Source organism: Triturus cristatus, chromosome 1_2 (assembly GCF_964204655.1).
Source record: "Triturus cristatus chromosome 1_2, aTriCri1.1, whole genome shotgun sequence".
NCBI lineage: Eukaryota > Metazoa > Chordata > Amphibia > Caudata > Salamandridae > Triturus > Triturus cristatus.
The window spans coordinates 4,462,079-4,487,753 of NC_140580.1; positions in this window are offsets into that span (position 1 = coordinate 4,462,079).

Genomic DNA, 25,675 nt, shown 5'->3' on the forward strand with positions numbered 1-25,675 from the left:
ACCGCTTTGTTTGCCATAAGTTGGCAGGGTATGCTCAGACGTGAGTCCCTTGCTCACTTTGCCACTGGATTCAAGCATGCCTGGCTGAAGACGGCTGAAATGCCAGAAACCGGTCCTAGGAAGCTTGTTTCCGGTCCAGGGAAGGCATGGCTTGGCAGTTCGGGCTGGACTGTTCCCATGAGGCACAGGGTTAGACTGATTTGCATATGGCCATGTCTGAACTGGGGTGGCAGAGTTGGCTAAAGAACGGTGATGGATCAAACCCAGATCTGTTGACTGGGTGTGAGTGTTTGATTGGTTCTGATGCTCTGTCTATCACCACCCCCTTTTGTACCGCTTTGTTTGCCATAAGTTGGCAGGGTATGCTCAGACGTGAGTCCCTTGCTCACTTTGCCACTGGATTCAAGCAAGCGTGGCTGAAGACGGCTGAAATGCCAGAAACCGGTCCTAGGAAGCTTTTGTCCGGTCCAGGGAAGGCATGGCTTCGCAGTTCTGGCTGGACTGTTCCCATGAGGCACAGGTTAGACTGATTTGCATATGGACATGTCTGTACTGGGGTGGCAGAGTTGGCTAAAGAACAGTGATGGATCAAACTCAGATCTGTTGACTGGGTGTGAGTGTTTGATTGGTTCTGATGCTCTGTCCATCACCACCCCCTTTTGTACCGCTTTGTTTGCCATAAGTTGGCAGGGTATGCTCAGACGTGAGTCCCTTGCTCACTTTGCCACTGGATTCAAGCAAGCCTGGCTGAAGACGGCTGAAATGCCAGACACCGGTCCTAGGAAGCTTGTTTCCGGTCCAGGAAAGGCATGGCTTGGCAGTTCGGGCTGGACTTTTCTAATGAGGCACAGGGTTAGACTGATTTGCATATGGCGATGTCTGAACTGGGGTGGCAGATTTGGCTAAAGAACGGTGATGGATCAAACCCAGATCTGTTGACTGGGTGTGAGTGTTTGATTGGTTCTGATGCTCTGTCCATCACCACCCCCTTTTGTACCGCTTTGTTTGCCATAAGTTGGCAGGGTATGCTAAGACGTGAGTCCCTTGCTCAGTTTGCCACTGGATTCAAGCAAGCCTGGCTGAAGACGGCTGAAATGCCAGAAACCGGTCCTAGGAAGCTTGTTTCCGGTCCAGGGAAGGCATGGCTTGGCAGTTCTGGCTGGACTGTTCACATGAGGCACAGGGTTAGACTGATTTGCATATGGCCATGCCTGAACTGGGGTGGCAGAGTTGGCTAAAGAACGGTGATGGATCAAACCCAGATCTGTTGACTGGGTGTGAGTGTTTGATTGGTTCTGATGCTCTGTCCATCACCACCCCCTTTTGTACCGCTTTGTTTGCCATAAGTTGGCAGGGTATGCTCAGACGTGAGTCCCTTGCTCACTTTGCCACTGGATTCAAGCAAGCCTGGCTGAAGACGGCTGAAATGCCAGAAACCGGTCCTAGGAAGGTTGTTTCCGGTCCAGGGAAGGCATGGCTTGGCAGTTCAGGCTGGACTGTTCCCATGAGGCACAGGGTTAGACTGATTTGCATATGGCCATGTCTGAACTGGGGTGGCAGAGTTGGCTAAAGAACGGTGATGGATCAAACCCAGATCTGTTGACTGGGTGTGAGTGTTTGATTGGTTCTGATGCTCTGTCCATCACCACCCCCTTTTGTACCGCTTTGTTTGCCATAAGTTGGCTGGGTATGCTCAGACGTGAGTCCCTTGCTCACTTTGCCACTGGATTCAAGCAAGAATGGCTGAAGACGGCTGAAATGCCAGAAACTGGTCCTAGGAAGCTTGTTTCCGGTCCAGGCAAGGCATGGCTTGGCAGTTCGGGCTGGACTGTTCTCATGAGGCACAGGGTTAGACTGATTTGCATATGGCCATGTCTGAACTGGGGTGGCAGAGTTGGCTAAAGAACGGTGATGGATCAAACCCAGATCTGTTGACTGGGTGTGAGTGTTTGATTGGTTCTGATGCTCTGTCCATCACCACCCCCTTTTGTACCGCTTTGTTTGCCATAAGTTGGCAGGGTATGCTCAGACGTGAGTCCCTTGCTCACTTTGCCACTGGATTCAAGCATGCCTGGCTGAAGACGGCTGAAATGCCAGAAACCGGTCCTAGGAAGCTTGTTTCCGGTCCAGGGAAGGCATGGCTTGGCAGTTCGGGCTGGACTGTTCCCATGAGGCACAGGGTTAGACTGATTTGCATATGGCCATGTCTGAACTGGGGTGGCAGAGTTGGCTAAAGAACGGTGATGGATCAAACCCAGATCTGTTGACTGGGTGTGAGTGTTTGATTGGTTCTGATGCTCTGTCTATCACCACCCCCTTTTGTACCGCTTTGTTTGCCATAAGTTGGCAGGGTATGCTCAGACGTGAGTCCCTTGCTCACTTTGCCACTGGATTCAAGCAAGCCTGGCTGAAGACGGCTGAAATGCCAGAAACCGGTCCTAGGAAGCTTGTTTCCGTTCCAGGGAAGGCATGGCTTGGCAGTTCTGGCTGGACTGTTCCCATGAGGCACAGGGTTAGACTGATTTGCATATGGACATGTCTGTACTGGGGTGGCAGAGTTGGCTAAAGAACAGTGATGGATCAAACCCACATCTGTTGACTGGGTGTGAGTGTTTGATTGGTTCTGATGTTCTGTCCATCACCACCCCCTTTTGTACCGTTTTGTTTGCCATAAGTTGGCAGGGTATGCTCAGACGTGAGTCCCTTGCTCACTTTGCCACTGGATTCAAGCAAGCCTGGCTGAAGACGGCTGAAATGCCAGAAACCGGTCCTAGGAAGCTTGTTTCCGGTCCAGGGAAGGCATGGCTTGGCAGTTCGGGCTGGACTGTTCCCATGAGGCACAGGGTTAGACTGATTTGCATATGGACATGTCTGTACTGGGGTGGCAGAGTTGGCTAAAGAACAGTGATGGATCAAACTCAGATCTGTTGACTGGGTGTGAGTGTTTGATTGGTTCTGATGCTCTGTCCATCACCACCCCCTTTTGTACCGCTTTGTTTGCCATAAGTTGGCAGGGTATGCTCAGACGTGAGTCCCTTGCTCACTTTGCCACTGGATTCAAGCAAGCCTGGCTGAAGACGGCTGAAATGCCAGACACCGGTCCTAGGAAGCTTGTTTCCGGTCCAGGAAAGGCATGGCTTGGCAGTTCGGGCTGGACTTTTCTAATGAGGCACAGGGTTAGACTGATTTGCATATGGCGATGTCTGAACTGGGGTGGCAGATTTGGCTAAAGAACGGTGATGGATCAAACCCAGATCTGTTGACTGGGTGTGAGTGTTTGATTGGTTCTGATGCTCTGTCCATCACCAACTCCTTTTGTACCGCTTTGTTTGCCATAAGTTGGCAGGGTATGCTAAGACGTGAGTCCCTTGCTCAGTTTGCCACTGGATTCAAGCAAGCCTGGCTGAAGACGGCTGAAATGCCAGAAACCGGTCCTAGGAAGCTTGTTTCCGGTCCAGGGAAGGCATGGCTTGGCAGTTCTGGCTGGACTGTTCCCATGAGGCACAGGGTTAGACTGATTTGCATATGGCCATGCCTGAACTGGGGTGGCAGAGTTGGCTAAAGAACGGTGATGGATCAAACCCAGATCTGTTGACTGGGTGTGAGTGTTTGATTGGTTCTGATGCTCTGTCCATCACCACCCCCTTTTGTACCGCTTTGTTTGCCATAAGTTGGCAGGGTATGCTCAGACGTGAGTCCCTTGCTCACTTTGCCACTGGATTCAAGCAAGCCTGGCTGAAGACGGCTGAAATGCCAGAAACCGGTCCTAGGAAGGTTGTTTCCGATCCAGGGAAGGCATGGCTTGGCAGTTCAGGCTGGACTGTTCCCATGAGGCACAGGGTTAGACTGATTTGCATATGGCCATGTCTGAACTGGGGTGGCAGAGTTGGCTAAAGAACGGTGATGGATCAAACCCAGATCTGTTGACTGGGTGTGAGTGTTTGATTGGTTCTGATGCTCTGTCCATCACCACCCCCTTTTGTACTGCTTTGTTTGCCATAAGTTGGCTGGGTATGCTCAGACGTGAGTCCCTTGCTCACTTTGCCACTGGATTCAAGCAAGAATGGCTGAAGACGGCTGAAATGCCAGAAACCGGTCCTAGGAAGCTTGTTTCCGGTCCAGGCAATGCATGGCTTGGCAGTTCGGGCTGGACTGTTCTCATGAGGCACAGGGTTAGACTGATTTGCATATGGCCATGTCTGAACTGGGGTGGCAGAGTTGGCTAAAGAACGGTGATGGATCAAACCCAGATCTGTTGACTGGGTGTGAGTGTTTGATTGGTTCTAATGCTCTGTCCATCACCACCCCCTTTTGTACCGCTTTGTTTGCCATAAGTTGGCAGGGTATGCTCAGACGTGAGTCCCTTGCTCACTTTGCCACTGGATTCAAGCAAGCCTGGCTGAAGACGGCTGAAATGCCAGAAACCGGTCCTAGGAAGCTTGTTTCCGTTCCAGGGAAGGCATGGCTTGGCAGTTCTGGCTGGACTGTTCCCATGAGGCACAGGGTTAGACTGATTTGCATATGGACATGTCTGTACTGGGGTGGCAGAGTTGGCTAAAGAACAGTGATGGATCAAACCCACATCTGTTGACTGGGTGTGAGTGTTTGATTGGTTCTGATGTTCTGTCCATCACCACCCCCTTTTGTACCGTTTTGTTTGCCATAAGTTGGCAGGGTATGCTCAGACGTGAGTCCCTTGCTCACTTTGCCACTGGATTCAAGCAAGCCTGGCTGAAGACGGCTGAAATGCCAGAAACCGGTCCTAGGAAGCTTTTTTCCGGTCCAGGGAAGGCATGGCTTGGCAGTTCGGGCTGGACTGTTCCCATGAGGCACAGGGTTAGACTGATTTGCATATGGCCATGTCTGAACTGGGGTGGCAGATTTGGCTAAAGAACGGTGATGGATCAAACCCAGATCTGTTGACTGGGTGTGAGTGTTTGATTGGTTCTGATGCTCTGTCCATCGCCACCCCCTTTTGTACCGCTTTGTTTGCCATAAGTTGGCAGGGTATGCTCAGACGTGAGTCCCTTGCTCACTTTGCCACTGGATTCAAGCAAGCCTGGCTGAAGACGGCTGAAATGCCAGAAACCAGTCCTAGGAAGCTTGTTTCCGGTCCAGGGAAGGCATGGCTTGGCAGTTCGGGCTGGACTGTTCCTATGAGGCACAGGGTTAGACTGATTTGCATATGGCCATGTCTGAACTGGGGTGGCAGAGTTGGCTAAAGAACGGTGATGGATCAAACCCAGATCTGTTGACTGGGTGTGAGTGTTTGATTGGTTCTGATGCTCTGTCCATCACCACCCCCTTTTGTACCGCTTTGTTTGCCATAAGTTGGCTGGGTATGCTCAGACGTGAGTCCCTTGCTCACTTTGCCACTGGATTCAAGCAAGCCTGGCTGAAGACGGCTGAAATGCCAGAAACCGGTCCTAGGAAGCTTGTTCCCGGTCCAGGGAAGGCATGGCTTGGCAGTTCGGGCTTGACTGTTCTCATGAGGCACAGGGTTAGACTGATTTGCATATGGCCATGTCTGAACTGGGGTGGCAGAGTTGTCTAAAGAACGGTGATGGATCAAACCCAGATCTGTTGACTGGGTGTGAGTGTTTGATTGGTTCTGATGCTCTGTCCATCACCACCCCCTTTTGTACCGCTTTGTTTGCCATAAGTTGGCAGGGTATGCTCAGACGTGAGTCCCTTGCTCACTTTGCCACTGGATTCAAGCAAGCCTGGCTAAAGACGGCTGAAATGCCAGAAACAGGTCCTAGGAAGCTTGTTTCCGGTCCAAGGAAGGCATGGCTTGGTAGTTCGGGCTGGACTGTTCCCATGAGGCACAGGGTTAGACTGATTTGCATATGGCCATGTCTGAACTGGGGTGGCAGAGTTGGCTAGAGAACGGTGATGGTTCAAACCCAGATCTGTTGACTGGGTGTGAGTTTTTGATTGGTTCTGATGCTCTGTCCATCACCACCCCCTTTTGTACCGCTTTGTTTGCCATAAGTTGGCTGGGTATGCTCAGACGTGAGTCCCTTGCATACTTTGCCACTGGATTCAAGCAAGAATGGCTGAAGACGGCTGAAATGCCAGAAACCGGTCCTAGGAAGCTTGTTTCCGGTCCAGGCAAGGCATGGCTTGGCAGTTCGGGCTGGACTGTTCTCATGAGGCACAGGGTTAGACTGATTTGCATATGGCCATGTCTGAACTGGGGTGGCAGAGTTGGCTAAAGAACGGTGATGGATCAAACCCAGATCTGTTGACTGGGTGTGAGTGTTTGATTGTTTCTGATGCTCTGTCCATCACCACCCCCTTTTGTACCGCTTTGTTTGCCATAAGTTGGCAGGGTATGCTCAGACGTGAGTCCCTTGCTCACTTTGCCACTGGATTCAAGCAAGCCTGGCTGAAGACGGCTGAAATGCCAGAAACCGGTCCTAGGAAGCTTGTTTCCGGTCCAGGGAAGGCATGGCTTGGCAGTTCTGGCTGGACTGTTCCCATGAGGCACAGGGTTAGACTGATTTGCATATGGACATGTCTGTACTGGGGTGGCAGAGTTGGCTAAAGAACAGTGATGGATCAAACCCAGATCTGTTGACTGGGTGTGAGTGTTTGATTGGTTCTGATGTTCTGTCCATCACCACCCCCTTTTGTACCGTTTTGTTTGCCATAAGTTGGCAGGGTATGCTCAGACGTGAGTCCCTTGCTCACTTTGCCACTGGATTCAAGCAAGCCTGGCTGAAGACGTCTGAAATGCCAGAAACCGGTCCTAGGAAGCTTGTTTCCGGTCCAGGGAAGGCATGGCTTGGCAGTTCGGGCTGGACTTTTCCCATGAGGCACAGGGTTAGACTGATTTGCATATGGCCTTGTCTGAACTGGGGTGGCAGATTTGGCTAAAGAACGGTGATGGATCAAACCCAGATCTCTTGACTGGGTGTGAGTGTTTGATTGGTTCTGATGCTCTGTCCATCACCACCCCCTTTTGTACCGCTTAGTTTGCCATAAGTTGGCAGGGTATGCTCAGACGTGAGTCCATTCCTCACTTTGCCACTGGATTCAAGCAAGCCTGGCTGAAGACGGCTGAAATGCCAGAAACCGGTCCTAGGAAGCTTGTTTCCGGTCCAGGGAAGGCATGGCTTGGCAGTTCTGGCTGGACTGTTCCCATGAGGCACAGGGTTAGACTAATTTGCATATGGCCATGTCTGAACTAGGGTGGCAGATTTGGCTAAAGAACGGTGATGGATCAAACCCAGATCTGTTGACTGGGTGTGAGTGTTTGATTGGTTCTGATGCTCTGTCCATCGCCACCCCCTTTTGTACCACTTTGTTTGCCATAAGTTGGCAGGGCATGCTCAGACGTGAGTCCCTTGCTCACTTTGCCACTGGATTCAAGCAAGCCTGGCTGAAGACGGCTGAAATGCCAGAAACCAGTCCTAGGAAGCTTGTTTCAGGTCCAGGGAAGGAATGGCTTGGCAGTTCGGGCTGGACTGTTCCCATGAGGCACAGGGTTAGACTGATTTGCATATGGCCATGTCTGAACTGGGGTGGCAGAGTTGGCTAAAGAACGGTGATGGATCAAACCCAGATCTGTTGACTGGGTGTGAGTGTTTGATTGATTCTGATGCTATGTCCATCACCACCCCCTTTTGTACCGCTTTGTTTGCCATAAGTTGGCTGGGTATGCTCAGACGTGAGTCCCTTGCTCACTTTGCCACTGGATTCAAGCAAGCCTGGCTGAAGACGGCTGAAATGCCAGAAACCGGTCCTAGGAAGCTTGTTTCTGGTCCAGGGAAGGCATGGCTTGGCAGTTCGGGCTTGACTGTTCTCATGAGGCACAGGGTTAGACTGATTTGCATATGGCCATGTCTGAACTGGGGTGGCAGAGTTGGCTAAAGAACGGTGATGGATCAAACCCAGATCTGTTGACTGGGTGTGAGTGTTTGATTGGTTCTGATGCTCTGTCCATCACCACCCCCTTTTGTACCGCTTTGTTTGCCATAAGTTGGCAGGGTATGCTCAGACGTGAGTCCCTTGCTCACTTTGCCACTGGATTCAAGCAAGCATGGCTGAAGACGGCTGAAATGCCAGAAACCGGGCCTAGGAAGCTTGTGTCCGGTCCAGGGAAGGCATGGCTTGGCAGTTCGGGCTGGACTGTTCCCATGAGGCACAGGGTTAGAATGATTTGCATATGGCCATGCCTGAACTGGGGTGGCAGAGTTGGCTAAAGAACGGTGATGGATCAAACCCAGATCTGTTGACTGGGTGTGAGTGTTTGATTGGTTCTTATGCTCTGTCCATCACCACCCCCTTTTGTACCGCTTTGTTTACCATAAGTTGGCAGGGTATGCTCAGACGTGAGTCCCTTGCTCACTTTGCCACTGGATTCAAGCAAGCCTGGCTGAAGACAGCTGAAATGCCAGCAGCCGGTCCTAGGAAGCTTGTTTCCGGTCCAGGGAAGGCATGGCTTGGCAGTTCGGGCTGGACTGTTCCCATGAGGCACAGGGTTAGACTGATTTGCATATGGCCATGTCTGAACTGGGGTGACAGAGTTGGATAAAGAACGGTGATTGATCAAACCCAGATCTGTTGACTGGGTATGATTGTTTGATTGGTTCTGATGCTCTGTCCATCACCACCCCCTTTTCTACCGCTTTGTTTGCCATAAGTTGGCAGGGTATGCTCAGACGTGAGTCCCTTGCTCACTTTGCCACTGGATTCAAGCAAGCCTGGCTGAAGGAGGCTGAAATGCCAGAAACCGGTCCTAGGAAGCTTGTTTCCGGTCCAGGGAAGGCATGGCTTGGCAGTTCGGGCTGGACTGTTCCCATGAGGCACAGGGTTAGACTTATTTGCATATGGCCATGTCTGAACTGGGGTGGCAGAGTTGGCTAAAGAACGGTGATGGAAGTAACCCAGATCTGTTGACTGGGTGTGAGTGTTTGATTGGTTCTGATGCTCTGTCCATCACCACCCCCTTTTGTACCGCTTTGTTTGCTATAAGTTGGCAGGGTATGCTCAGACGTGAGTCCCTTGCTCACTTTGCCACTGGATTCAAGCAAGCCTGGCTGAAGACGGCTGAAATGCCAGAAACCGGTCCTAGGAAGCTTGTTTCCGGTCCAGGGAAGGCATGGCTTGGCAGTTCGGGCTGGACTGTTCTCATGAGGCACAGGGTTAGACTGATTTGCATATGGCCATGTCTGAACTGGGGTGGCAGAGTTGGCTAAAGAATGGTGATGGATCAAACCCAGATCTGTTGACTGGGTGTGAGTGTTTGATTGGTTCTGATGCTCTGTCCATCACCACCCCCTTTTGTACCGCTTTGTTTGCCATAAGTTGGCAGGGTATGCTCAGACGTGAGTCCCTTGCTCACTTTGCCACTGGATTCAAGCAAGCCTGGCTGAAGGAGGCTGAAATGCCAGAAACCGGTCCTAGGAAGCTTGTTTCCGGTCCAGGGAAGGCATGGCTTGGCAGTTCGGGCTGGACTGTTCCCATGAGGCACAGGGTTAGACTTATTTGCATATGGCCATGTCTGAACTGGGGTGGCAGAGTTGGCTAAAGAATGGTGATGGAAGTAACCCAGATCTGTTGACTGGGTGTGAGTGTTTGATTGGTTCTGATGCTCTGTCCATCACCACCCCCTTTTGTACCGCTTTGTTTGCCATAAGTTGGCAGGGTATGCTCAGACGTGAGTCCCTTGCTCACTTTGCCACTGGATTCAAGCAAGCCTGGCTGAAGACGGCTGAAATGCCAGAAACCGGTCCTAGGAAGCTTGTTTCCGGTCCAGGGAAGGCATGGCTTGGCAGTTCGGGCTGGACTGTTCCCATGAGGCACAGGGTTAGACTGATTTGCATATGGCCATGTCTGAACTGGGGTGGCAGAGTTGGCTAAAGAACGGTGATGGATCAAACCCAGATCTGTTGACTGGGTGTGAGTGTTTGATTGGTTCTGATGCTCTGTCCATCACCACCCCCTTTTGTACCGCTTTGTTTGCCATAAGTTGGCAGGGTATGCTCAGACGTGAGTCCCTTGCTCACTTTTCCACTGGATTCAAGCAAGCCTGGCTGAAGACGGCTGAAATGCCAGACACCGGTCCTAGGAAGCTTGTTTCCGGTCCAGGGAAGGCATGGCTTGGCAGTTCGGGCTGGACTGTTCCCATAAGGCACAGGGTTAGACTGATTTGCATATGGCCATGTTTGAACTGGGGTGGCAGAGTTGGCTAAAGAACGGTGATGGATCAAACCCAGATCTGTTGACTGGGTGTGAGTGTTTGATTGGTTCTGATGCTCTGTCCATCACCACCCCCTTTTGTACCGCTATGTTTGCCATAAGTTGGCAGGGTATGCTCAGACGTGAGTCCCTTGCTCACTTTGCCACTGGATTCAAGCAAGCCTGGCTGATAACGGCTGAAATGCCAGAAACCGGGCCTAGGAAGCTTGTGTCCGGTCCAGGGAAGGCATGGCTTGGCAGTTCGGGCTGGACTGTTCCCTTGAGGCACAGGGTTAGACTGATTTGCATATGGCCATGTCTGAACTGGGGTGGCAGATTTGGCTAAAGAACGGTGATGGATCAAACCCAGATCTGTTGAGTGGGTGTGAGTGTTTGATTGGTTCTGATGCTCTGTCCATCACCACCCCCTTTTGTACCGCTATGTTTGCCATAAGTTGGCAGGGTATGCTCAGACGTGAGTCCCTTGCTCACTTTGCCACTGGATTCAAGCAAGCCTGGCTGATAACGGCTGAAATGCCAGAAACCGGGCCTAGGAAGCTTGTGTCCGGTCCAGGGAAGGCATGGCTTGGCAGTTCGGGCTGGACTGTTCCCTTGAGGCACAGGGTTAGACTGATTTGCATATGGCCATGTCTGAACTGGGATGGCAGAGTTGGCTAAAGAACGGTGATGGATCAAACCCAGATCTGTTGACTGGGTGTGAGTGTTTGATTGGTTCTGATGTTCTGTCCATCACCACCCCCTTTTGTACCATTTTTTTTGCCATAAGTTGGCAGGGTATGCTCAGACGTGAGTCCCTTGCTCACTTTGCCACTGGATTCAAGCAAGCCTGGATGAAGACGGCTGAAATGCCAGAAACCGGTCCTAGGAAGCTTGTTTCCGGTCCAGGGAAGGCATGGCTTGGCAGTTCGGGCTGGACTTTTCCCATGAGGCACAGGGTTAGACTGATTTGCATATGGCGATGTCTGAACTGGGGTGGCAGATTTGGCTAAAGAACGGTGATGGATCAAACCCAGATCTGTTGAGTGGGTGTGAGTGTTTGATAGGTTCTGATGCTCTGTCCATCACCACCCCCTTTTGTACCGCTTTGTTTGCCATAAGTTGGCAGGGTATGCTCAGACGTGAGTCCCTTGCTCACTTTGCCACTGGATTCAAGCAAGCCTGGCTGAAGGAGGCTGAAATGCCAGAAACCGGTCCTAGGAAGCTTGTTTCCGGTCCAGGGAAGGCATGGCTTGGCAGTTCGGGCTGGACTGTTCCCATGAGGCACAGGGTTAGACTTATTTGCATATGGCCATGTCTGAACTGGGGTGGCAGAGTTGGCTAAAGAACGGTGATGGAAGTAACCCAGATCTGTTGACTGGGTGTGAGTGTTTGATTGGTTCTGATGCTCTGTCCATCACAACCCCCTTTTGTACCGCTTTGTTTGCCATAAGTTGGCAGGGTATGCTCAGACGTGAGTCCCTTGCTCACTTTGCCACTGGATTCAAGCAAGCCTGGCTGAAGACGGCTGAAATGCCAGAAACCGGTCCTAGGAAGCTTGTTTCCGGTCCAGGGAAGGCATGGCTTGGCAGTTCGGGCTGGACTGTTCCCATGAGGCACAGGGTTAGACTGATTTGCATATGGCCATGTCTGAACTGGGGTGGCAGAGTTGGCTAAAGAACGGTGATGGATCAAACCCAGATCTGTTGACTGGGTGTGAGTGTTTGATTGGTTCTGATGCTCTGTCCATCACCACCCCCTTTTGTACCGCTTTGTTTGCCATAAGTTGGCAGGGTATGCTCAGACGTGAGTCCCTTGCTCACTTTTCCACTGGATTCAAGCAAGCCTGGCTGAAGACGGCTGAAATGCCAGACACCGGTCCTAGGAAGCTTGTTTCCGGTCCAGGGAAGGCATGGCTTGGCAGTTCGGGCTGGACTGTTCCCATAAGGCACAGGGTTAGACTGATTTGCATATGGCCATGTTTGAACTGGGGTGGCAGAGTTGGCTAAAGAACGGTGATGGATCAAACCCAGATCTGTTGACTGGGTGTGAGTGTTTGATTGGTTCTGATGCTCTGTCCATCACCACCCCCTTTTGTACCGCTATGTTTGCCATAAGTTGGCAGGGTATGCTCAGACGTGAGTCCCTTGCTCACTTTGCCACTGGATTCAAGCAAGCCTGGCTGATAACGGCTGAAATGCCAGAAACCGGGCCTAGGAAGCTTGTGTCCGGTCCAGGGAAGGCATGGCTTGGCAGTTCGGGCTGGACTGTTCCCATGAGGCACAGGGTTAGACTGATTTGCATATGGCCATGTCTGAACTGGGATGGCAGAGTTGGCTAAAGAACGGTGATGGATCAAACCCAGATCTGTTGACTGGGTGTGAGTGTTTGATTGGTTCTGATGTTCTGTCCATCACCACCCCCTTTTGTACCATTTTTTTTGCCATAAGTTGGCAGGGTATGCTCAGACGTGAGTCCCTTGCTCACTTTGCCACTGGATTCAAGCAAGCCTGGATGAAGACGGCTGAAATGCCAGAAACCGGTCCTAGGAAGCTTGTTTCCGGTCCAGGGAAGGCATGGCTTGGCAGTTCGGGCTGGACTTTTCCCATGAGGCACAGGGTTAGACTGATTTGCATATGGCGATGTCTGAACTGGGGTGGCAGATTTGGCTAAAGAACGGTGATGGATCAAACCCAGATCTGTTGACTGGGTGTGAGTGTTTGATTGGTTCTGATGCTCTGTCTATCACCACCCCCTTTTGTACCGCTTTGTTTGCCATAAGTTGGCTGGGTATGCTCAGACGTGAGTCCCTTGCTCACTTTGCCACTGGATTCAAGCAAGCCTGGCTGAAGACGGCTGAAATGCCAGCAGCCGGTCCTAGGAAGCTTGTTTCCGGTCCAGGGAAGGCATGGCTTGGCAGTTCGGGCTGGACTGTTCCCATGAGGCACAGGGTTAGACTGATTTGCATATGGCCATGTCTGAACTGGGGTGACAGAGTTGGATAAAGAACGGTGATGGATCAAACCCAGATCTGTTGACTGGGTATGATTGTTTGATTGGTTCTGATGCTCTGTCCATCACCACCCCCTTTTCTACCGCTTTGTTTGCCATAAGTTGGCAGGGTATGCTCAGACGTGAGTCCCTTGCTCACTTTGCCACTGGATTCAAGCAAGCCTGGCTGAAGGAGGCTGAAATGCCAGAAACCGGTCCTAGGAAGCTTGTTTCCGGTCCAGGGAAGGCATGGCTTGGCAGTTCGGGCTGGACTGTTCCCATGAGGCACAGGGTTAGACCTATTTGCATATGGCCATGTCTGAACTGGGGTGGCAGAGTTGGCTAAACAACGGTGATGGAAGTAACCCAGATCTGTTGACTGGGTGTGAGTGTTTGATTGGTTCTGATGCTCTGTCCATCACCACCCCCTTTTTTACCGCTTTGTTTGCTATAAGTTGACAGGGTATGCTCAGACGTGAGTCCCTTGCTCACTTTGCCACTGGATTTAAGCAAGCCTGGCTGAAGACGGCTGAAATGCCAGAAACCGGTCCTAGGAAGCTTGTTTCCGGTCCAGGGAAGGCATGGCTTGGCAGTTCGGGCTGGACTGTTCTCATGAGGCACAGGGTTAGACTGATTTGCATATGGCCATGTCTGAACTGGGGTGGCAGAGTTGGCTAAAGAATGGTGATGGATCAAACCCAGATCTGTTGACTGGGTGTGAGTGTTTGATTGGTTCTGATGCTCTGTCCATCACCACCCCCTTTTGTACCGCTTTGTTTGCCATAAGTTGGCAGGGTATGCTCAGACGTGAGTCCCTTGCTCACTTTGCCACTGGATTCAAGCAAGCCTGGCTGAAGGAGGCTGATATGCCAGAAACCGGTCCTAGGAAGCTTGTTTCCGGTCCAGGGAAGGCATGGCTTGGCAGTTCGGGCTGGACTGTTCCCATGAGGCACAGGGTTAGACTTATTTGCATATGGCCATGTCTGAACTGGGGTGGCAGAGTTGGCTAAAGAACGGTGATGGAAGTAACCCAGATCTGTTGACTGGGTGTGAGTGTTTGATTGGTTCTGATGCTCTGTCCATCACCACCCCCTTTTGTACCGCTTTGTTTGCCATAAGTTGGCAGGGTATGCTCAGACGTGAGTCCCTTGCTCACTTTGCCACTGGATTCAAGCAAGCCTGGCTGAAGGAGGCTGAAATGCCAGAAACCGGTCCTAGGAAGCTTGTTTCCGGTCCAGGGAAGGCATGGCTTGGCAGTTCGGGCTGGACTGTTCCCATGAGGCACAGGGTTAGACTTATTTGCATATGGCCATGTCTGAACTGGGGTGGCAGAGTTGGCTAAAGAACGGTGATGGAAGTAACCCAGATCTGTTGACTGGGTGTGAGTGTTTGATTGGTTCTGATGCTCTGTCCATCACCACCCCCTTTTGTACCGCTTTGTTTGCCATAAGTTGGCAGGGTATGCTCAGACGTGAGTCCCTTGCTCACTTTGCCACTGGATTCAAGCAAGCCTGGCTGAAGACGGCTGAAATGCCAGAAACCGGTCCTAGGAAGCTTGTTTCCGGTCCAGGGAAGGCATGGCTTGGCAGTTCGGGCTGGACTGTTCCCATGAGGCACAGGGTTAGACTGATTTGCATATGGCCATGTCTGAAATGGGGTGGCAGAGTTGGCTAAAGAACGGTGATGGATCAAACCCAGATCTGTTGACTGGGTGTGAGTGTTTGATTGGTTCTGATGCTCTGTCCATCACCACCCCCTTTTGTACCGCTTTGTTTGCCATAAGTTGGCAGGGTATGCTCAGACGTGAGTCCCTTGCTCACTTTTCCACTGGATTCAAGAAAGCCTGGCTGAAGACGGCTGAAATGCCAGACACCGGTCCTAGGAAGCTTGTTTCCGGTCCAGGGAAGGCATGGCTTGGCAGTTCGGGCTGGACTGTTCCCATAAGGCACAGGGTTAGACTGATTTGCATATGGCCATGTTTGAACTGGGGTGGCAGAGTTGGCTAAAGAACGGTGATGGATCAAACCCAGATCTGTTGACTGGGTGTGAGTGTTTGATTGGTTCTGATGCTCTGTCCATCACCACCCCCTTTTGTACCGCTATGTTTGCCATAAGTTGGCAGGGTATGCTCAGACGTAAGTCCCTTGCTCACTTTGCCACTGGATTCAAGCAAGCCTGGCTGATAACGGCTGAAATGCCAGAAACCGGGCCTAGGAAGCTTGTGTCCGGTCCAGGGAAGGCATGGCTTGGCAGTTCGGGCTGGACTGTTCCCATGAGGCACAGGGTTAGACTGATTTGCATATGGCCATGTCTGAACTGGGATGGCAGAGTTGGCTAAAGAACGGTGACGGATCAAACCCAGATCTGTTGACTGGGTGTGAGTGTTTGATTGGTTCTGATGTTCTGTCCATCACCACCCCCTTTTGTACCATTTTTTTTGCCATAAGTTGGCAGGGTATGCTCAGACGTGAGTCCCTTGCTCACTTTGCCACTGGATTCAAGCAAGCCTGGATGAAGACGGCTGAAATGCCAGAAACCGGTCCTAGGAAGCTTGTTTCCGGTCCAGGGAAGGCATGGCTTGGCAGTTCGGGCTGGACTTTTCCCATGAGGCACAGGGTTAGACTGATTTGCATATGGCGATGTCTGAACTGGGGTGGCAGATTTGGCTAAAGAACGGTGATGGATCAAACCCAGATCTGTTGAGTGGGTGTGAGTGTTTGATAGGTTCTGATGCTCTGTCCATCACCACCCCCTTTTGTACCGCTTTGTTTGCCATAAGTTGGCAGGGTATGCTCAGACGTGAGTCCCTTGCTCACTTTGCCACTGGATTCAAGCAAGCCTGGCTGAAGGAGGCTGAAATGCCAGAAACCGGTCCTAGGAAGCTTGTTTCCGGTCCAGGGAAGGCATGGCTTGGCAGTTCGGGCTGGACTGTTCCCATGAGGCACAGGGTTAGACTTATTTGCATATGGCCATGTCTGAACTGGGGTGGCAGAGTTGGCTAAAGAACGGTGATGGAACAAACCCAGATCTGTTGACTGGGTGTGAGTGTTTGATTGGTTCTGATGCTCTGTCCATCACCACCCCCTTTTGTACCGCTTTGTTTGCCATAAGTTGGCAGGGTATGCTCAGACGTGAGTCCCTTGCTCACTTTGCCACTGGATTCAAGCAAGCCTGGCTGAAGACGGCTGAAATGCCAGAAACAGGTCCTAGGAAGCTTGTTTCCGGTCCAGGGAAGGCATGGCTTGGCAGTTCGGGCTGGACTGTTCCCATGAGGCACAGGGTTAGACTGATTTGCATATGGCCATGTCTGAACTGGGGTGGCAGAGTTGGCTAAAGAACGGTGATGGATCAAACCCAGATCTGTTGACTGGGTGTGAGTGTTTGATTGGTTCTGATGCTCTGTCCATCACCACCCCCTTTTGTACCGCTTTGTTTGCCATAAGTTGGCAGGGTATGCTCAGACGTGAGTCCCTTGCTCACTTTTCCACTGGATTCAAGCAAGCCTGGCTGAAGACGGCTGAAATGCCAGACACCGGTCCTAGGAAGCTTGTTTCCGGTCCAGGGAAGGCATGGCTTGGCAGTTCGGGCTGGACTGTTCCCATAAGGCACAGGGTTAGACTGATTTGCATATGGCCATGTTTGAACTGGGGTGGCAGAGTTGGCTAAAGAACGGTGATGGATCAAACCCAGATCTGTTGACTGGGTGTGAGTGTTTGATTGGTTCTGATGCTCTGTCCATCACCACCCCCTTTTGTACCGCTATGTTTGCCATAAGTTGGCAGGGTATGCTCAGACGTGAGTCCCTTGCTCACTTTGCCACTGGATTCAAGCAAGCCTGGCTGATAACGGCTGAAATGCCAGAAACCGGGCCTAGGAAGCTTGTGTCCGGTCCAGGGAAGGCATGGCTTGGCAGTTCGGGCTGGACTGTTCCCATGAGGCACAGGGTTAGACTGATTTGCATATGATCATGTCTGAACTGGGATGGCAGAGTTGGCTAAAGAACGGTGATGGATCAAACCCAGATCTGTTGACTGGGTGTGAGTGTTTGATTGGTTCTGATGTTCTGTCCATCACCACCCCCTTTTGTACCATTTTTTTTGCCATAAGTTGGCAGGGTATGCTCAGACGTGAGTCCCTTGCTCACTTTGCCACTGGATTCAAGCAAGCCTGGATGAAGACGGCTGAAATGCCAGAAACCGGTCCTAGGAAGCTTGTTTCCGGTCCAGGGAAGGCATGGCTTGGCAGTTCGGGCTGGACTTTTCCCATGAGGCACAGGGTTAGACTGATTTGCATATGGCGATGTCTGAACTGGGGTGGCAGATTTGGCTAAAGAACGGTGATGGATCAAACCCAGATCTGTTGACTGGGTGTGAGTGTTTGATTGGTTCTGATGCTCTGTCTATCACCACCCCCTTTTGTACCGCTTTGTTTGCCATAAGTTGGCTGGGTATGCTCAGACGTGAGTCCCTTGCTCACTTTGCCACTGGATTCAAGCAAGCCTGGCTGAAGACGGCTGAAATGCCAGCAGCCGGTCCTAGGAAGCTTGTTTCCGGTCCAGGGAAGGCATGGCTTGGCAGTTTGGGCTGGACTGTTCCCATGAGGCACAGGGTTAGACTGATTTGCATATGGCCATGTCTGAACTGGGGTGACAGAGTTGGATAAAGAACGGTGATGGATCAAACCCAGATCTGTTGACTGGGTATGATTGTTTGATTGGTTCTGATGCTCTGTCCATCACCACCCCCTTTTCTACCGCTTTGTTTGCCATAAGTTGGCAGGGTATGCTCAGACGTGAGTCCCTTGCTCACTTTGCCACTGGATTCAAGCAAGCCTGGCTGAAGGAGGCTGAAATGCCAGAAACCGGTCCTAGGAAGCTTGTTTCCGGTCCAGGGAAGGCATGGCTTGGCAGTTCGGGCTGGACTGTTCCCATGAGGCACAGGGTTAGACCTATTTGCATATGGCCATGTCTGAACTGGGGTGGCAGAGTTGGCTAAAGAACGGTGATGGAAGTAACCCAGATCTGTTGACTGGGTGTGAGTGTTTGATTGGTTCTGATGCTCTGTCCATCACCACCCCCTTTTGTACCGCTTTGTTTGCTATAAGTTGACAGGGTATGCTCAGACGTGAGTCCCTTGCTCACTTTGCCACTGGATTCAAGCAAGCCTGGCTGAAGACGGCTGAAATGCCAGAAACCGGTCCTAGGAAGCTTGTTTCCGGTCCAGGGAAGGCATGGCTTGGCAGTTCGGGCTGGACTGTTCTCATGAGGCACAGGGTTACACTGATTTGCATATGGCCATGTCTGAACTGGGGTGGCAGAGTTGGCTAAAGAATGGTGATGGATCAAACCCAGATCTGTTGACTGGGTGTGAGTGTTTGATTGGTTCTGATGCTCTGTCCATCACCACCCCCTTTTGTACCGCTTTGTTTGCCATAAGTTGGCAGGGTATGCTCAGACGTGAGTCCCTTGCTCACTTTGCCACTGGATTCAAGCAAGCCTGGCTGAAGGAGGCTGATATGCCAGAAACCGGTCCTAGGAAGCTTGTTTCCGGTCCAGGGAAGGCATGGCTTGGCAGTTCGGGCTGGACTGTTCCCATGAGGCACAGGGTTAGACTTATTTGCATAGTGCCATGTCTGAACTGGGGTGGCAGAGTTGGCTAAAGAACGGTGATGGAAGTAACCCAGATCTGTTGACTGGGTGTGAGTGTTTGATTGGTTCTGATGCTCTGTCCATCACCACCCCCTTTTGTACCGCTTTGTTTGCCATAAGTTGGCAGGGTATGCTCAGACGTGAGTCCCTTGCTCACTTTGCCAATGGATTCAAGCAAGCCTGGCTGAAGACGGCTGAAATGCCAGAAACCGGTCCTAGGAAGCTTGTTTCCGGTCCAGGGAAGGCATGGCTTGGCAGTTCGGGCTGGACTGTTCCCATGAGGCACAGGGTTAGACTGATTTGCATATGGCCATGTCTGAGCTGGGGTGGCAGAGTTGGCTAAAGAACGGTGATGGATCAAACCCAGATCTGTTGACTGGGTGTTAGTGTTTGATTGGTTCTGATGCTCTGTCCATCACCACCCCCTTTTGTACCGCTTTGTTTGCCATAAGTTGGCAGGGTATGCTCAGACGTGAGTCCCTTGCTCACTTTTCCACTGGATTCAAGCAAGCCTGGCTGAAGACGGCTGAAATGCCAGACACCGGTCCTAGGAAGCTTGTTTCCGGTCCAGGGAAGGCATGGCTTGGCAGTTCGGGCTGGACTGTTCCCATAAGGCACAGGGTTAGACTGATTTGCATATGGCCATGTCTGAACTGGGGTGGCAGAGTTGGCTAAAGAACGGTGATGGATCAAACCCAGATCTGTTGACTGGGTGTGAGTGTTTGATTGGTTCTGATGCTCTGTCCATCACCACCCCCTTTTGTACCGCTATGTTTGCCATAAGTTGGCAGGGTATGCTCAGACGTGAGTCCCTTGCTCACTTTGCCACTGGATTCAAGCAAGCCTGGCTGATAACGGCTGAAATGCCAGAAACCGGGCCTAGGAAGCTTGTGTCCGGTCCAGGGAAGGCATGGCTTGGCAGTTTGGGCTGGACTGTTCCCATGAGGCACAGGGTTAGACTGATTTGCATATGGCCATGTCTGAACTGGGATGGCAGAGTTGGCTAAAGAACGGTGATGGATCAAACCCAGATCTGTTGACTGGGTGTGAGTGTTTGATTGGTTCTGATGTTCTGTCCATCACCACCCCCTTTTGTACCGTTTTTTTTGCCATAAGTTGGCAGGGTATGCTCAGACGTGAGTCCCTTGCTCACTTTGCCACTGGATTCAAGCAAGCCTGGATGAAGACGGCTGAAATGCCAGAAACCGGTCCTAGGAAGCTTGTTTCCGGTCCAGGGAAGGCATGGCTTGGCAGTTCGGGCTGGACTTTTCCCATGAGGCACAGGGTTAGACTGATTTGCATATGGCGATGTCTGAACTGGGGTGGCAGATTTGGCTAAAGAACGGTGATGGATCAAACCCAGATCTGTTGACTGGGTGTGAGTGTTTGATTGGTTCTGATGCTCTGTCTATCACCACCCCCTTTTGTACCGCTTTGTTTGCCATAAGTTGGCTGGGTATGCTCAGACGTGAGTCCCTTGCTCACTTTGCCACTGGATTCAAGCAAGCCTGGCTGAAGACGGCTGAAATGCCAGAAACCGGTCCTAGGAAGCTTGTTTCCAGTCCAGGGAAGGCATGGCTTGGCAGTTCGGGCTGGACTGTTCTCATGAGGCACAGGGTTAGACTGATTTGCATATGGCCATGTCTGAACTGGGGTGGCAGAGTTGGCTAAAGAACGGTGATGGATCAAACCCAGATATGTTGACTGGGTGTGAGTGTTTGATAGGTTCTGATGCTCTGTCCATCACCACCCCCTTTTGTACTACTTTGTTTGCCATAAGTTGGCAGGGTATGCTCAGACGTGAGTCCCTTGCTCACTTTGCCACTGGATTCAAGCAAGCCTGGCTGAAGACGGCTGAAATGCCAGAAACCGGGCCTAGGAAGCTTGTGTCCGGTCCAGGGAAGGCATTGCTTGGCAGTTCTGGCTGGACTGTTCCCATGAAGCACAGGGTTAGACTGATTTGCATATGGCCATGCCTGAACTGGGGTGGCAGAGTTGGCTAAAGAACGGTGATGGATCAAACCCAGATCTGTTGACTGGGTGTGAGTGTTTGATTGGTTCTGATGCTCTGTCCATCACCACCCCCTTTTGTACCGCTTTGTTTGCCATAAGTTGGCTGGGTATGCTCAGACGTGAGTCCCTTGCTCACTTTGCCACTGGATTCAAGCAAGAATGGCTGAAGACGGCTGAAATGCCAGAAACCGGTCCTAGGAAGCTTGTTTCCGGTCCAGGCAAGGCATGGCTTGGCAGTTCGGGCTGGACTGTTCTCATGAGGCACAGGGTTAGACTGATTTGCATATGGTCATGTCTGAACTGGGGTGGCAGAGTTGGCTAAAGAACGGTGATGGATCAAACCCAGATCTGTTGACTGGGTGTGAGTGTTTGATTGGTTCTGATGCTCTGTCCATCACCACCCCTTTTTGTACCGCTTTGTTTGCCATAAGTTGGCAGGGTATGCTCAGACGTGAGTCCCTTGCTCACTTTGCCACTGGATTCAAGCAAGCCTGGCTGAATACGGCTGAAATGCCAGAAACCGGCCCTAGGAAGCTTGTTTCCGGTCCAGGGAAGGCATGGCTTGGCAGTTCTGGCTGGACTGTTCCCATGAGGCACAGGGTTAGACTGATTTGCATATGGACATGTCTATACTGGGGTGGCAGAGTTGGCTAAAGAACAGTGATGGATCAAACCCAGATCTGTTGACTGGGTGTGAGTGTTTGATTGGTTCTGATGTTCTGTCCATCACCACCCCCTTTTGTACCGTTTTGTTTGCCATAAGTTGGCAGGGTATGCTCAGACGTGAATCCCTTGCTCACTTTGCCACTGGATTCAAGCAAGCCTGGCTGAAGACGGCTGAAATGCCAGAAACCGGTCCTAGGAAGCTTTTTTCCGGTCTTGGGAAGGCATGGCTTGGCAGTTCGGGCTGGACTGTTCCCATGAGGCACAGGGTTAGACTGATTTGCATATGGCCATGTCTGAACTGGGGTGGCAGATTTGGCTAAATAACGGTGATGGATCAAACCCAGATCTGTTGACTGGGTGTGAGTGTTTGATTGGTTCTGATGCTCTGTCCATCGCCACCCCCTTTTGTACCGCTTTGTTTGCCATAAGTTAGCAGGGTATGCTCAGACGTGAGTCCCTTGCTCACTTTGCCACTGGATTCAAGCAAGCCTGGCTGAAGACGGCTGAAATGCCAGAAACCACTCCTAGGAAGCTTGTTTCCGGTCCAGGGAAGGCATGGCTTGGCAGTTCGGGCTGGACTGTTCCCATGAGGCACAGGGTTAGACTGATTTGCATATGGCCATGTCTGAACTGGGGTGGCAGAGTTGGCTAAAGAACAGTGATGGATCAAACCCAGATCTGTTGACTGGGTGTGAGTGTTTGATTGATTCTGATGCTATGTCCATCACCACCCCCTTTTGTACCGCTTTGTTTGCCATAAGTTGGCTGGGTATGCTCAGACGTGAGTCCCTTGCTCACTTTGCCACTGGATTCAAGCAAGCCTGGCTGAAGACGGCTGAAATGCCAGAAACCGGTCCTAGGAAGCTTGTTTCTGGTCCAGGGAAGGCATGGCTTGGCAGTTCGGGCTTGACTGTTCTCATGAGGCACAGGGTTAGACTGATTTGCATATGGCCATGTCTGAACTGGGGTGGCAGAGTTGGCTAAAGAACGGTGATGGATCAAACCCAGATCTGTTGACTGGGTGTGAGTGTTTGATTGGTTCTGATGCTCTGTCCATCACCACCCACTTTTGTACCGCTTTGTTTGCCATAAGTTGGCAGGGTATGCTCAGACGTGAGTGCCTTGCTCACTTTGCCACTGGATTCAAGCAAGCCTGGCTGAAGACGGCTGAAATGCCAGAAACCGGTCCTAGGAAGCTTGTTTCTGGTCCAGGGAAGGCATGGCTTGGCAGTTCGGGCTGGACTGTTCCCATGAGGCACAGGGTTAGACTGATTTGCATATGGCCATGTCTGAACTGGGGTGGCAGAGTTGGCTAAAGAACGGTGATGGATCAAACCCAGATCCGTTGACTGGGTGTGAGTGTTTGATTGGTTCTGATGCTCTGTCCATCACCACCCCCTTTTCTACCGCTTTGTTTGCCATAAGTTGGCAGGGTATGCTCAGACGTGAGTCCCTTGCTCACTTTGCCACTGGATTCAAGCAAGCCTGGCTGAAGGAGGCTGAAATGCCAGAAACCGGTCCTAGGAAGCTTGTTTCCGGTCCAGGGAAGGCATAGCTTGGCAGTTCGGGCTGGACTAGTCCCATGAGGCACAGGGTTAGACTTATTTGCATATGGCCATGTCTGAACTGGGGTGACAGAGTTGGATAAAGAACGGTGATGGATCAAACCCAGATCTGTTGACTGGGTATGATTGTTTGATTGGTTCTGATGCTCTGTCCATCACCACCCCCTTTTCTACCGCTTTGTGTGCCATAAGTTGGCAGGGTATGCTCAGACGTGAGTCCCTTGCTCACTTTGCCACTGGATTCAAGCAAGCCTGGCTGAAGGAGGCTGAAATGCCAGAAACCGGTCCTAGGAAGCTTGTTTCCGGTCCAGGGAAGGCATGGCTTGGCAGTTCGGGCTGGACTGTTCCCATGAGGCACAGGGTTAGACTTATTTGCATATGGCCATGTCTGAACTGGGGTGGCAGAGTTGGCTAAAGAACGGTGATGGATCAAACCCAGATCTGTTGACTGGGTGTGAGTGTTTGATTGGTTCTGATGCTCTGTCCATCACCACCCCCTTTTGTACCGCTTTGTTTGCCATAAGTTTGCAGGGTATGCTCAGACGTGAGTCCCTTGCTCACTTTGCCACTGGATTCAAGCAAGCCTGGCTGAAGACGGCTGAAATGCCAGAAACCGGTCCTAGGAAGCTTGTTTCCGGTCCAGGGAAGGCATGGCTTGGCAGTTCGGGCTGGACTGTTCCCATGAGGCACAGGGTTAGACTGATTTGCATATGGCCATGTCTGAACTGGGGTGGCAGAGTTGGCTAAAGAATGGTGATGGATCAAACCCAGATCTGTTGACTGGGTGTGAGTGTTTGATTGGTTCTGATGCTCTGTCCATCACCACCCCCTTTTCTACCGCTTTGTTTGCCATAAGTTGGCAGGGTATGCTCAGACGTGAGTCCCTTGCTCACTTTTCCACTGGATTCAAGCAAGCCTGGCTGAAGACGGCTGAAATGCCAGACACCGGTCCTAGGAAGCTTGTTTCCGGTCCAGGGAAGGCATGGCTTGGCAGTTCGGGCTGGACTGTTCCCATAAGGCACAGGGTTAGACTGATTTGCATATGGCCATGTCTGAACTGGGGTGGCAGAGTTGGCTAAAGAACGGTGATGGATCAAACCCAGATCTGTTGACTGGATGTGAGTGTTTGATTGGTTCTGATGCTCTGTCCATCACCACCCCCTTTTGTACGGCTATGTTTGCCATAAGTTGGCAGGGTATGCTCAGACGTGAGTCCCTTGCTCACTTTGCCACTGGATTCAAGCAAGCCTGGCTGATAACGGCTGAAATGCCAGAAACCGGGCCTAGGAAGCTTGTGTCCGGTCCAGGGAAGGCATGGCTTGGCAGTTCGGGCTGGACTGTTCCCATGAGGCACAGGGTTAGACTGATTTGCATATGGCCATGTCTGAACTGGGGTGGCAGAGTTGGCTAAAGAACGGTGATGGATCAAACCCAGATCTGTTGACTGGGTGTGAGTGTTTGATTGGTTCTGATGTTCTGTCCATCACCACCCCCTTTTGTACCGTTTTTTTTGCCATAAGTTGGCAGGGTATGCTCAGACGTGAGTCCCTTGCTCACTTTGCCACTGGATTCAAGCAAGCCTGGCTGAAGACGGCTGAAATGCCAGAAACCGGTCCTAGGAAGCTTGTTTCCGGTCCAGGGAAGGCATGGCTTGGCAGTTCGGGCTGGACTTTTCCCATGAGGCACAGGGTTAGACTGATTTGCATATGGCCATGTCTGAACTGGGGTGGCAGATTTGGCTAAAGAACGGTGATGGATCAAACCCAGATCTGTTGACTGGGTGTGAGTGTTTGATTGGTTCTGATGCTCTGTCTATCACCACCCCCTTTTGTACTGCTTTGTTTGCCATACATTGGCAGGGTATGCTCAGACGTGAGTCCCTTGCTCACTTTGCCACTGGATTTAAGCAAGCCTGGCTGAAGACGGCTGAAATGCCAGAAACCGGGCCTAGGAAGCTTGTGTCCGGTCCAGGGAAGGCATTGCTTGGCAGTTCTGGCTGGACTGTTCCCATGAGGCACAGGGTTAGACTGATTTGCATATGGCCATGCCTGAACTGGGGTGGCAGAGTTGGCTAAAGAACGGTGATGGATCAAACCCAGATCTGTTGACTGGGTGTGAGTGTTTGATTGGTTCTGATGCTCTGTCCATCACCACCCCCTTTTGTACCGCTTTGTTTGCCATAAGTTGGCAGGGTATGCTCAGACGTGAGTCCCTTGCTCACTTTGCCACTGAATTCAAGCAAGCCTGGCTGAAGACGGCTGAAATGCCAAAGAAACCGGGCATAGGAAGCTTGTGTCCGGTCCAGAGAAGGCATGGCTTGGCAGTTCGGGCTGGACTGTTCCCATGAGGCACAGGGTTAGACTGATTTGCATATGGCCATGTCTGAACTGGGGTGGCAGAGTTGGCTAAAGAACGGTGATGGATCAAACCCAGATCTGTTGACTGGGTGTGAGTGTTTGATTGGTTCTGATGCTCTGTCCATCACCACCCCCTTTTGTACCGCTATGTTTGCCATAAGTTGGCAGGGTATGCTCAGACGTGAGTCCCTTGCTCACTTTGCCACTGCATTCAAGCAAGCCTGGCTGATAACGGCTGAAATGCCAGAAAC